At 42.2% G+C, this 14,955-nt stretch overlaps 1 protein-coding gene across 1 annotated transcript in view; it reads right to left on the bottom strand.

Annotated features, from left to right (window-relative positions):
• Window positions 1-10,822, bottom strand: part of LOC120551603 (zinc finger MIZ domain-containing protein 1-like) — a 106,775-nt gene extending 95,953 nt beyond the window's left edge. Inside the window, exon 1 of the mRNA XM_039789091.1 lies at window positions 10,551-10,822. The gene's annotated coding sequence lies outside the window, so the exon portion shown is untranslated. The remainder of the gene's footprint in view (window positions 1-10,550) is intronic.
• Window positions 10,823-14,955: the final 4,133 nt, after the last annotated feature.

The following is a 14,955-nucleotide window of genomic DNA, read 5'->3' as shown; positions in this document are numbered from 1 at the left end:
CCCTTCACCTCCATCACGCTAATGTAACACACATTAGTGAAACCAGCCACGCACTGTGTACGTCCATGGTGACACGAAGGATGCTGGGCCCTCGTGTGAGCAGTCTCTCTCTGTCTCTCCACATGCCAGGCACATCACAGGCGCAGCCTCACACCACAGCGTGTGTGACTCAAACATGCCCTCCTTTTAGAGCAGATGGTCAAAAATAGCGTCCGCCGTCAACATTTTTGTAAGCCGTTGGACCCGTTGGGCCACACACCGTTTGCCAAGAAGAAGTAGGGGTGCAATATATGTGTGTGTAAAAATAATCTGGTCAGTTGCAGCTTCTCTCTGTTTGATACTGACAAAGTGAGAATGCCCTGTTGTTAGAAAAGAGCTTATGCAATCTGCATGAATAAATAGGAGTGTAAAGTGTGTCTGCATGTGTGTCTCGCTGTGTGTTTACATTCGGACAACACTTCCCAATTAATTTGAATTAATCAGCAGCACTAGTAGTCGTTATGATATGTGTGATTACTATTAGTGTGTGAAACAATGTCTCGCCTCTGTTCTTTTCCCCGAAGCCACTGCTAAAGACGGGACGGCCCGCCAGCCACCGGACGAGGGAACATATTGAAACAGACAGGACGTGTTTACAGAGGAGTTATTTAAAATCACCACTGGGACGGCATCGCACGTGACCACTAGCCATCATTTTACACACGGTGCCGATACACAAATGCATGTTTTATATCCTGAAAACACTCACAATCACTAAAGGCCGTTTTATGGTTCCGCACAGGCTCCACGCAGAGCTTTCGCTGTAGCCTATGTAAGCGGCCTGATGTTTATACTTGTGCGCTGTGTGTGCATCGAGCCGGCATGTGTGTGTGTGTGTGTGTGGGCAGTGGGTGATCGAGCGAGGGAGAAGTGAGAGAGTGACAGTGATTAGCTCCGGGACAAAGTGTCTCCCCTGTGTTTTCTGACCAAGGTGGGAAATCTGTAGCAGTTAAAGTTAACCCTCTCCTTGATTTCATGTTGTTTATGGAGAAGGAGAACCAGGAAATGAGTCAGGGGAAACGGCCAAGCGACGTGCGTCGCTGCGACGTGTAGTTACATTTTTCGAGAGGTGCACGTCAGGCTACGGCCTATGGTCCGATGTAGACGCAGAGGGGTCTGCGGGGGTACGTGGTCAATTCTACGCAGAAGCATAAAAAGGCCTTTAGAGACATACTCACTGGTAGCTGTTAACCCTTTGAACCCTGGGCATGCCATTTAGTATTATGTTCAGAATAAGTTATACATGTTATAGGACACCTTCTATAAAAAAAATTGAAATAGTTCTTTTTTCCTGTATGTCCACAAGTATTTAACACACAGCACATGTCTGTACAGGAAAGGTAGAGGAGGGTGTCCTGGAATATAAGAACCAGGTTGATGAGATGTGCTCTGCCTTAGTGCTGTTGAAAGCATTAATAGTGTAAATGGCTTAATAAACACTGGATGATGAAACTAAGCCCTGTCTGTTTGTTTACATTGTGGCAAATCTGTCATGTCGTCCAACTTTACATACAGTCCATGGCTACTAGCAGTTCCTGTTCACACTACAGACAACATTCACATGTGTTACTCTTGACACTGAAGGTGTCTAAATTTAAGGATCAAGGTGCAAGGTTCAATTTATTTATCCATAAAAACATGGAGGCTAAAGTGCTCCAAACTCAATTAACCAATGCTGATTACAAAACATAACAAAAGGTAAAATTCAAAAAAATAATTCAAAAAAATTCAAGGCAGATATATGGACATTTATCCAGGATAGACAACAGAACAACCCATTCTCACTCCCATCGCGTTGAAAAGCGACTCATGGTCAGGTGCCTTTGGCGCGAAAAGTCTCACCCTAACCCTAATTGCGATTAATTGCGAGTTAACTATGTGCAATATATATACGCGATTAAATATTTTAATCGTTTGACAGCACTAATAAATTGCTTTGAGTGTTTTGCCTACCATTGTTTTGGGGGGGAATGATAACATTATATATTTAAACTATATATTCCACAACAACAAAACGGATGCGTGAGATAAAGCTGTTTTCACACATACAGGTAATCCACTTGTCGTTCCTCGCTTAAACGTTCAAATCATTTTGACTTTAGTCGTGCAACAATGCCCCTATTTTCACCAGTTGCTGAGTAACGTACATTAACATCCCATGGTCTCATGAATGTAGCATACCTGTAGTAAGCTCCTTCGTAGTCAACACCGCCTCTGGTGCTCCGTCGGGTCAGCTGTAGTTGGTGGTTCAGTTATCCAAGAATTGTCAGCCGGGTACAGAGCACCACGAGGTACCGGTCATTTCGGCGGAGATTACGGTTAAGTAAGTAATGAAACGACTAGTAAGAAAAGAACCAATGTTAGTCCCTGTCGCTGCCATGTTGTTTGTGTATCTCTATGGCAAACGTGCGGGGGGAAGGCTGAGCCCGTTCGAAACTACGGGAGCCCAGAGGGAAGAGTCAGCGAGTGATATGGAGAAAACCGATTTTCATTTAAACAGATCGACGTTAACTACACATTCGAGTTAATCGATAAAATCGATTTATTGCTCAGCCCTAATACTGCGTCATCTTACAGCGCCGCGGTCAAGCTGCTGCTATGCCAAGCGTCGGTATTTTACGAGTTGGTAGTGAGAACGGGTTGAAGAGAAATACTGGTGTCACTGGAAAGAGTAAGACGCAGAACAGATAGGGGGGCGAGTTTTGACCCACAATGCATCAATCGGATGCTAAAGGGTTAATGTATGCCATCCCATCCAGTGCTGAGACTCCTGTCGTGGTCTTCTTTCACTGCCCACAGCTGTCACGTTAGTGTATCAGCTCCGGTCTGTGATGCATGGCTTGCACCTGGGTAACCGACCGCACACAGACACTGTGTTAGATTGAAGGTGCAGTGTAAACTGACACACAGGCTGTGGGTGTGGTGTTACTGCTGTCTGCACTTCATCATCAGTTAGACTGTTTTGTTTGAGCAGGAGAGAAAAGTCATGAATCTGAACTTCAGTAAACAGATGCTGTCACATTGGGCTCCGGGAACTTGTGAAGACAATTTTTACAATATTTTATGGGCAAAATACTAAACAAATAATCCAAAGATTGTTGATAGATTATGACAATCATTATTTGCTGTAATTCTCACACAGCTACTGTACAAATGAAAGGATCCCGTAGCTTTTTCTAATGAACAATTTCTGCTGTTAGAAAGAGAGTTGGTTGTTTCACACACTTATGTTTGTATTTATCAGAGAGGGGACCAAACCTGACGTTGAGCTATGAGGTCACACTTTTCTCTGTTGTAGTTTACTTAGCCACAGTTGTACACACAATTTTATAAATCAGGTTTTTTTCTCCTAGCAACACAAAAGTTACTGGTTATTTGAAGTATTTCCACGACCAATGAGAATTTACCAATATAGCAGCTTCTTCTATTGAAGTCTATTAATTGACGCAAGGCAGAATATAGTGATAAAATGCCCATCAGCAAATCCCAGAGCCCAAGATGATGTCTTCAAAAAAAATTTTTTTAACTCAGCTAGCCAAAGATACTCAATGTTCAGCGATATAAAACAGAGAAAAGCAGCAAATTTATGACTTTTGGGGTGTCCAACTGTTAAATCATAACTAGTGATAACACATACCAAGTTTTGAAGTGCTGTAAGAAGAACTTAGTGAACAAAATCAATTTCAAAACTATGTTAAAATCATTTACAATCAAAGCCTGTGAGATAAAAAGCTCTGAAGCTATGGGTCATCTCAGGGTTTAGTCACAGTGACTATGCAAAAAAAAACAGGTGAAATGCTAAACAATATTTAAACAGAGACCTCTTGTGTGTGTCGACATAAGGCAACAGACGAACGAAAAAACGTGCAACATGTCGTGGATTTTATCTACTTGTGTTTTACATCTTGATAACAAACTTGAAAGCATTTGACATTTGTGTTTGGGGGTGGAGTGGAGGGGGTAGGGGAGGTATGTTGCTGGGGAAAGAGATTACCCAAAGACCTTTTCTTTGAGAGCGAGAGAAAAGGGGAGGGGGGGACGTTCCCTGTGTATTAGTAAATCCTAGTTAATTTTCCCTGTCAGAGAACAATGAGATATGGACCCCCGCGGGCTCTGTTGAATGTAATTCCAACACTTGCTCAGAATCACCTTCATTACTCATCAGAGGTGTGGATCTCTCTCCTAAAAAAAAAAAAATACAACCTCCGGAGCGCATACTAGACGTTGTGATGCCACCCCCCCACTCCCTTTTTTTATAGTGAGATTACACCTCTTGAGACATTTTCACATTTCCAGAGCAGCTGCTAGTTTCTCTGTCTATACGCTGAAATTTGAAGAGGGTAAACATGTCTGCCATGCAACACTATCCCATGCTGCAAGACTTGACAATCCTTCAAGGTCCCTGGGTTGGACCTTGTTTAATTTATAGAAGCTGAGACTTTGGAGAAGCCGGATGTTATTCATGATTCAAAGCCTTTCATTTACACTTAACACTGCTGTGCTGCGCTGTGACATCATCTGCTTATGTTTTTCACAGCATGTCACATTCAACATGCATGAGTCTGCGCCTGCTGGGGGCCTCAAAAGCTCCAATTATATCCATCGCGGGTTAAGACTCCCAGACTGAATCTAGGTTGTTTTTTCTTCAAAACTATCATGTCGCTGTCTAACTCGCCTGTTTAACTCCCAAACCCTGCTCACGGCAACAGACGTGAAAAAAGTATTTGTGTATTTGAATTGCATTTTAATTTCTTATTTAACTTAAATGCCTTCCCATCCAGATATTCAGGAAACCTGACAGCTAATGTGAGCACAAATAACTTCAATCCACAAGAATTCTGTATATAGTTGAGACTAGGGCTTAAACTTAAACTGTTTATTTTCATTATCAGTTACTTTGCTCAATTAATTGTTAAGTCTAAAACATTCACAATGTTGGGCACCAGGATAGCCCAGTTGGTAGAGCGGGCGCCCATATATAGAGGTTTACTCCTTGACGCAGCGGGCCAGGGTTTGACTCCTCAATAAAGGCCTAAAAATGCCCAAAAAATAATCTTTAAAACATTCACAATGTCTCAGAGCACGCAGTGATGTCTTCAATTTACTTGTTTTGTCAACATTTATCAAGAGTCTAAAAGCCAATGACATTTAATTCACAGTGAAATAACAAAGAAAAGCAGCAAATCCTCATATTTTAGAAGCTAGAACCAGAGACTGTTAATTGAACAATTCATCCACATTCATCCATCCACATCTTCCAGAACTCTGTCAGTCACTTTCAGCATGAACAACAAATCCTGCTAGAGCTGCAACCTAATGGTCAATTAGTTCATCAGCCGATTGACAGAAAGTGAATCGGCATGTGATAATTGAGAAATTGTTTGTCTTTTTTTAGGCAAAAATGTCAACATTTGCTGGTTCAAGCGTCCGCAGTGTGAATATTTAAAGCTTTTCTTTGTCATGCATGATAGTAAGCTGAATATATTTGGGTTTTGTACTGTTGGTGAGACAAAACAAGACATTTCAAGACGTCACACTTTGGGACGTGGGAAATCATAAAGGGCATTTTTCGACATTTTATAGACAAAACGGTTGGTCGTTAGCCACAGCCCTAAATCCTGCACATAATTGATATTTCAAATAAAGAGGGGATTTTCCTGGTGTACCAAGCAGGCGTGGGATCAAGCCAAAAATACAGTATTTAGACCTATTAATCACGAGATGTGAGTTTTCTGTTCTAGCTAACTTCCCCTCCAGCATGGCTGCAGCTGTAAGAGGAGGCAGGCCTATTGTTCAGACTAACAAGGGGCGCAGAGGTCACTTGCATTTTCACAAGAGCTTTGCTAGAGGGGTTGGGGAAGTAGCCGACACACAAGTCTGTTTGGTATGGATCTACACATAAGCTTTTTCTATGAAGTCACATCGTTCCCAGTCTATTATAAAGGGGGGATAGATTAGATTAAGTGAGATTATGCAGAGAGGGGCTCCCTAAAAAGAGCAAAAATAACACACTCGGTACTTAGCAGACGAGTCAACAGTGGGATTAAGCCAGAAGGACACGTTCAAATCCAATGCTAATATGCACAATGGTCATCCTTCCACAGGCTCAACTTTTAAGTGGTCTCAAATGTTGTTGCTTCAAATTTCTTAACACGTTTCACAAGCTGCAGCAGCGGCAGAAATCTGACTTTTATTACCATATTTTGGTCATAAAGCTGAAATTAATCTACAATTTGACAAATCTCAAAACCTAAAATAAGGGTTATATTTCTTCTCTCCATCAAACTGTCATCCCTTCTGTCAAGCCCCGCTCTCTGTGCGTACAGTTTGTACAATAACAACTCCTATCACCAATGCAACCGAAAATATGCACAAAGTGGTTGCACACTCTAACATGATTAAATGATGTGTGGTCTGGCGTCACTCCCAGCACCTCTCCCATCCCTCCCCTCGCTCTGTGTCTCCCTCCTGCACACACACACACACACACACACACACACACACACACACACACACACACACACACACACACACACACACACACACACAGATTCCCTTTCCCTGAGCTGTGTTTTGAAAATAGAAGCTTCATATTAACAGTCAACAGTCAAGCTGACAGGTACAGTCTGGCCATTCTCTCTATCATAAAACCCCTCAGTGGATAGCTTGCACAGTACACGTTACTGCAGCTCTTTGTCACCGAGGTGGAGCGTCACAAATCATCACAAACACACACATGAGGAATGCAGAATACCACTTGTGGGAAGAATACGGTGTTATGATGTGAACGGAATGCTTATTTTGTTATTCTGAGGGGTGGACTAAGTATTCAGATACCTTACTGGAATAAAACTGGCAATACCACAGTGTACAAATACTACATTACAGGTAAAATTGCAGACGTGTTAGCAGCAAATCCTACTTAGATACTTACTCATGTACGCAACATTTGAATGCTCTAACTGCTCAAAGTGAAGATAATTTAAACTACTTTATATCGTTTACTGATGGGAAGTTTAACCGTGGTTCGAAACGTGGGGGTCAGGAACCCTCCAAGGGGTGTAAATCTGAGGGGTCTAAGGAGAGAAATAAAAACTTGTGTTTTTACACAGTTATATTTATTCTGACTAACTTTTCTAATATATATTGGAGAGTCATGCTCATATGAGAACAGTCTGAAGTTAGAGGGGGAAGCCACTCTTGGATTGAAACTCCTGTAACTTGTGACAATGGGTTGCAAATACATGTTGCATCATTTGAAAGGATTCACAAGCCAGAGACACTCAAAACAGCGTTCTTGCACTCCATGAACGTCTTTTGCACTGACTGTGAAAATACCCAAAAATCCTGCACACTGTCGATCACTCGTATCCGCTTTATTAACAATGTTTTTGGTAACATAGTATCTTCACAAGTGATACATTTTTGGTTCCCTTACGGGGGATCACAAGCCAAAAGGGTTGGGAAACACTAGCTTTCATCTATAAAAATGCAACATATTTCAAATGATCACCAGTTTTGCATGTTAAGTCTTTATCCACAAAGTAACTAGTAACTATAGATCTAAAACAAATGTCCAAAACCACAACATTTCCCTCTGAAATGTGGTGGAGCTTGCTTAGTTACTTTCCAACACTATTTATCCAAAACAATCTCACTGCCAGATATTGTCATAATAACCCTTTACAGTGTTGTGATCACTCTCAGGTAACATATTTATAGAATTATTATGACCCAAGTGCTGTTTTTGACACCAAACTAAACCTCATGATTAAGCTACTACAACCGCCCACTGACACACTTTCTGTACAGCCAGCGCCACGCTCGCCCTGTACTCTCCTCACTCATTGAAAATAGCCATACCAGCACAGTGATTCATCCCAGGAGTTTATTCTCTTGAGCAAAGACAACACAAAAAGGACCTTGAGCAAAACCAACACAAACCTCCCACAGGCTCTGACGCAGAGGAAGAGCAGTCGGCCGCTTACTCGCTCGCCTTTTTCCTGTTATAGCTTTAGAGGGCTGTCCGTACGCAGGAGATGCTCACCGCAAGAGGAATTCCCAAGAAGAATCAATAACATTATGACATTATACACATCCAACAGCCCTGTATACCAGCTACATAAGCACACTTTGTTAGTTAAAAGGCTGCTAACCATTGGGAGAGGGTTTGAGGCAGAAACTGGAATAAAATGTTTGACAAAGCAGTATTTATCTCATTACTGTTTGGGTGTCAAATGACACGGCACACTGCGTTGTGTTTCAAGACAAAAGGAACATTGGATGCGGTGTACAGATAATATTTCAGAAGGGGAGTGTGGCTAGTTGAGACACACCGCTCTCCTCACAGGCTGGCCGGCATACTGCTGGAGGTAATGAGGCCTCTTGTGTGTCCTCTCTGATCTGAGAGTTGAATAATTTCCCATGTGGCACAGCCATTTCCAGCTTCCGCCTTTACTCCACTTCCACTTCTACTCTCACCTTGTCAGGTGGGTGGAAAGGCGAGAGCAAAACCTCCAACCCTGCAGTGAGAACGCGTTGCCATTGTCAATCCACAGTGCCACACACAGACCTCAGGCTGGCTGCGGTCCAGACAGAAAGAGATTTGCTCCTGCGTTTTAAGAGATATATGCAATTTGATTTCAAAATAAAAAGTCAAGCTTTGTTTTTTTGTATCTATTTTTAGGTTCCCTAATCTGTGTCAGAAGCAGCTCAACGTCCTTTTACAGTTTTATTCTGCCTCTCTGTGTGCTGACGCCTCTCACTGGTCAGGAGGAAACTCTGAGTTAATAAATAGTCTACTTCAGCGCCCAGACACACGTGCTCGGTTGCAGTTCTCTGTTTCAATGTGGCTTTTGTTTGACGGCTGGTGTTTCAACATCCTCAACTTGAATAGAAGAAGGTCAGCCTGGTGGGGTCTGCCCCATGGTTATTCAGGAGCCCAACCTGGGGGCCCCACAGAGGTGGGGTGACTGGGAGGGAGGAGAGAGGACAGAAAACCTCCTCCTCTGTCTGACACACCACCATAATCTATGAAGGAAGCCACGGAAAGTTTGAAGTTTCCCCGCACAAGCAGAGCTCAATCAGCGCTTAATCACACGTGCCATCGAGTGCTTGTAAATGAGCTGAAAGGTGGCACATGCAGGGTTTTGAGTAAAGAGCAATCAAAGGACCAGGTGCAAGTCCAAGTCTGATATCATCATCATCATCATCATCTTGACACTGTATCTGAAAGTTTTCAAACCAGCTAAGTGTAGAAGCCTGTCAGGTTGAAGGGCTGCCCGGCAGCAGCTATTAAACCCAGCAAGACCCTCAGATTACATGACATGAAATATAAACAAGCAACTGAGGCTGCTAAATAACTGGTGTCACCACAGAAGTTTTACACAACCCTCAGCAGCTGGGTCCAAACTGTCTGCTGCGCCAGGACAAATTTGGATGCTGCAGCAGCTAAAAGCAGACACGAGGAGAATGAACTTTTCAGCAACATAACAAAAACAGGAAGAGCTCTCCTGGACATCTCACCAGAAAATGACGAGAAACATCTGCATGTGTGTGTTTGCTTGCTCGCCTGATGCTCCCACATTGGGATTTCCAGAAGCAGAAATACAGTGCGTGTGTATATATGAGAGAAACCCCTCTCCCTCTCTTTCATTGACAGTGGCTAGGAGGCAGATCAGGGAGCAGGGTCTAGCTTACTTTTTCCACTTGGCCATGCTTTTTGCTTTCTGGACAGATGTACAGCAAGTGAAAATGAGCCCAGGTCTATATGAGAGGCCCCCTCCATCTCAACTGGTTCCATGTCCAGACAGCAGGAATTTGGGGGAGTCAACTTGTTAAACCCTTGTGAAGCTACAGCAGCCAGATAACTCTAAGCTGTGACATAAATACACTGATATTTAATAGTAGCCTACACACGTGTGCTGATGTTAACAAACTTCAGAAATAAACATTTGACATGACATTTAATGAATAGGAATCCGCGCAACAGTGGTGTAGTGACCGCTGTCTTGCCATGTCCACAGTCATTCTGCAGCCTGCACGTAGCACCGATAAACCCACAGTAGACAAACCATGTGCTTTGTGCACATCAGAAGCCAAAAAGGTAAAAAGCAAGGGCTACCTCTACCACACACAAGCACGCACGCACGCACGCACACAGACACACGCACCGCGGCATGATTCATTCTGCAAGCAAAATGCATACAGGCTGCTACAATGTAGCCTTCCAAGCCCCAACGCTTTGGAGATCAACGCGGCATCTGTTACAAACGAAATGCACAACCTGCTTAACAGCCCGGTTCAATCCCGACGGCACAGAGCAGCGCTGATAGTAAATCAAAAGATGCGGTTTATTATTACAGGCTCCGACGTGCTCCTCGGTGCCAGTTCAAGTGGTCACTCTATTGTTGAGAAACAATCTGAGCCAAAGTGGAAACAAAACCTCCCCGAGACAAGAGCCTCGCAGCGCGACACCGGGAACAAGCAACGTTAAGTTTGCAGTTACTCACCGGGTTATTAAGCGAAGAAAGTCCTCGGTAATTTTCGGCTCTTGTTTTTAAATATCTTCCCCCCCTCACGGCCACTGAGAACGGGCTCAACGTCAGTGGGTGAGTAACTGAATAGACTCGGAGAGAGCGCAGTAAGTTGAAGTGTCAAATTACATTGGCTATTCTATTACCAAAGGGACCCATGCTCGGTGGCTGCTGACAAAATGTGTCGCGGATTTTGACGCGGAGAAGCCATCAGCAGAGAGAGAGAGACAGAGAGAGAGAGAGAGAGAGAGAGAGAGAGAGAGAGAGAGAGAGAGAGACGGGAGTGGAGCCGGAGTGTCGCTCAGCCAGCAGCCATGTGCCTACACTGGATGTGCTGGAGCCAGCCGCTCCGACTGGGCTACCAAGCGGCTCTCTATCGCATTGTGTGCTCATTATTTTGATTTGAGGGGCTTTTAAAAAAAAAAAAAAAAAGTGAGTAGGCTACACATTGCTGACAAGTGGTTCCACACATTAAAATGGAAATTGGGCATGCTGGGTGTTTTATTTTGTATCTTTATTGATTAAATTAACTTAACGACATATAGGCTAATGGTTAGGCTTATTTATTGCGATTAAAAATGAATTATTTATCATAATGGCATCTAACAAAGTAATATTAATAAGAAAACACGGCTTTTTTTACTATAGTTATATTTAAGTAGGCTAAATTAAGTATATTTAAGTAGGCTAAATTAAGTACAGGTTACTATTAATGGATAACAAAGAATCATTTAAAAAAACACAAACATGTAAAATAAAATAGAATATAGGCGAAAGTAAAATAATAACAAGTAATGCTAACAACAACAACAACAACAATTATTATTATAATAATTGTGAAGTTAAAAATAACCAAAATATAGAAATATAACAATATTGTAGGATACTGATATTGGGTGTATGGTATTGACAATAGCATCATCATGAATCCTTAGTCAATTTATTATCTGAATATATCAATATAAAAATAAACATCCACTATAATACATATAATAGCATATTAAACAACAACAAACGCGCACGCCCTCACACCAGCGCATTGACGCATGCACACGCGCGCGTTGCCATCCCATGATCCTCCTCGGAGCGGACGCCACCCTCCGTGTTTTGCAGGTCGCCGCTCTCTGATGGAAAGCTCTGAATAACAAAGACATGTTTGAGAGCAGCAGCGGCATCAGCAGCAGCAGCAGCAGCAGCAGTCTGGGCTGAGCGCTGACGTCAAGGAGCCATGACTGTGCCAAGCAGCATCCAGACTCCAGTCCACACACACACACGCACGCACGCACACGCACACACGCACACACTGACCTGCGGCTGCCACTGTGGCCTGTTTGGAAGCACCCCATGTCAGAAGTTAGAAACACACCACCCTGTGTGTTCTGACTCTTCAAAGTTGGGATGTGATTATTTTATTTTTTTATTTTATTTAACCTTTATTTAACCAGGTAGGCCGTTGAGAACAGGTTCTCATTTGCAACAATGACCTGGCCAAGAAAAGCATAAGCGTGCAGGACAACATACAGTTTCACATTCAATACAATACAGAATACAAAAGGCTACATAAAGTGCAGATTACAAAGCTGCTGCAAAGTGAGGTGTAAGTAAGACGAAGGATATGCGAAAGTGATATGGTAATAACACAGTATACATGAATAGACAGTCTATAACACTGCTGAGATGTAGTGTAGAGCCAAACAAAACAAAACAAGAATAGTTAGTGCAAATTATGATCTAGTTAGTGGTGTTGAATCAGTTATAATTAGGGTCAGAGTGAAGTTTTCTCTCACAGAAGCTTTTACTCTTATAGCAGAAGTCACCATAAAAGTGATCCCCTCTGCTGGTGAGTCCTCCGAGCCCCTGCTTTCTGGCCTGTGCACCCACCCCAGCTGTCTATAAGTTAGGGGGGAGGGATAGGCTGGAACAATAGGCGCCATTTGTCCTGCTAAAAGGTGACAGGAAGCATTGATTTCAGCCTGTTCCAGGCTCGTAAGCCATCCCTGAATTGGCTAATGTGAACATTTCCCTCTAACGGAGATTGGAAAACTTTGGGTAATTGTGATTCACAGTAGTTGCACCAGGATGCAGGAGTAAACTTTTGATTTCAGGATACCAAAGCCCCATACATGTATTGAGCTGTTCATTAAATCAAGCAATTAAGCCATGTATGTTCAATAGGTAATTGTTGCGAAGGGCATAAACAGCTTACATCTATACAAAAAATAAACACAACTTTTATTAAAAGATAGTAAACAAAGAACAAACTGGCAAACAGTCAAAAACTAAAGTTTTACTTCAATCACTAACAATTTGGTCTAATTAAAGTCTAACCAGCCAAGTAACTTTAGAGTCCACAGCTGCTGAAGTGCACATAAGGTAGAATCTGTTTTTATTTACTAATTGGCTTCTCATGATTAAAAAGGTTCTTTATATAGCCAAAACCCTATTTGAGTATGAGACAAAATGCTAACATTTGTTTGAAATGAAAGCGTAATGTAGAAGATTAGAGCTATTTTTCATACCATACAGCTCATTTTAAGTGCAGCCATTTGATGCTCTCGCTGATACCAATTCCTAAATTGTCGCCTATTAAGTAGCTTAAAATAGCTCCCATTCACCAATTTGTCTCAGGTCAGATAAAGCTTGTCACACTCAGCTGGAGGAACTACAGGTGTTCTTGAGGCAAATTTCTTGTATTGTGAAATATGTGAGTCACCAAAGTACTTTTCCTTTTCCTGGTCTGAGCTACAACAGTTAAAATTCCAGGTCAGTTAGCCTCACATTCCAAATTTAAGGATTCTGATGCATGTTTCACCCAATGATATAAAAACGTTACTTCATCTACTTTCAAAATGTTCTCCAGAATATCTGACCATTATGCTGTAAAATCTTCCATGTAGTGTTCCATTGGGATGTTCTGAAAGGGATCACCCTGTCAGACCTGTGATCACAGTGTTGTGACACCTTCTCTCTCAAAACATGTGACGTCTGTGATGTACGCCAGAGCGAGACAGAAACACTGGTCCAAATATAGATGGGAGTTTGTCAAGTGGGTCAAGGAGACTCAGTCAAAAAACTGTGAAATGTTTTTTTTGTTTTTGTTTTAAATCAGACTCAGGTCACGTTCAACAGTGCAAACTCAGCGTGACATCATATTTACCCAACATGCTTTACTGCCAGGGGCGTGCTGGTTGACACTGTCAAACCACAGTGAGACGTACGAGGGTTTCGATCGTCAGCCTTTTCTGAGTTAAGTTTCTGTACTCGACCCAAGTTGACTTCTCCTGACAACAGAGGTGGATTAGACACCATAAAGCTTTAGAGGTGGATATTATGAATCACTTTGCTGATTATAAAGCTGCACTGATTCATATTTTTATATCAACAATGAGAAAAAAAATAACTGCGTAATGTGAAAGGGGTTGCTCGTAATGATGTACCTACAGAAAGTTATCACCCAGCTCTGCAGTTTCCCTCAGTTGACCATGTTTGTGGCAACTGAGGCGTGATTACGTTAAGATGTTAAGATTGTTGGCTTAATAAAATATTTATAATATCAATGTGGTGACATTAGTGTAAAACCACAATCTTTCCCCAACCATAACCACAATGTGTTTGTATCTGAACCTGATCACACGCAGGATGACGGATTTGAACGTCAGTTTTAGGAGACAGGGTGGACTGATAACTCATCTAGGGCTGGACCCGAATATTCGAATATTCAAATATTCGAATATTCGTTCGGTGGATGGGTATTCGATTTGAAAATTTGCCATTCAAATATTCGTTGTTTTTTATTTTGGTTTATTTATTTTCTGCATTTATCTCTCGTTCACACTCCAGTCCAGTTGGTGGCGGTAATGCACATTTAAGTTGGTTTGCCAACCGCCAATAAACTACAAAGAAGAAGAAGAAGAAGAAGAAGAAGAAGAAGATACTGTCGGTACCAAGGGGGTAAGCTTCGCTTCAGAACTCGAACCTCCGATGGCGCCATTTTGTTGCTACAAAGGTATCACCTCCTGTTAGCATTCCACTGACCGCCATTTTTTTTTTACGTCACTTGACAGTGAATAACTTTACATCTGAAGTGTTTAAAGACTCTATTTGTCCGTTCTTTAGTTCTAAAGAAACACAACAATGTATCAAAGGCTCCATTACCTTGTACCTCACGTTATGGCTCCGTAGCAGACGTTTTTGTAAAAATAGGCTAACGATTGTGTCATAACCAAGCGACTTACTGTCGCACAGTAGAGGAATTACCGTATAGTACAGGAGAAGCTTGCAGGCAGTTTCGACTTACTTAGCATTTTAGTTAGCAATAATTAGCCTGTGCCTATGTTATCTCCTTACATATACCTACGCTCTCCGTCTCTGTAAGATTGGG

Source organism: Perca fluviatilis, chromosome 21, assembly GCF_010015445.1.
Source record: "Perca fluviatilis chromosome 21, GENO_Pfluv_1.0, whole genome shotgun sequence".
Classification (NCBI taxonomy): Eukaryota; Metazoa; Chordata; class Actinopteri; order Perciformes; family Percidae; genus Perca; species Perca fluviatilis.
This window is presented reverse-complemented; position numbering and strand designations above follow the sequence as displayed.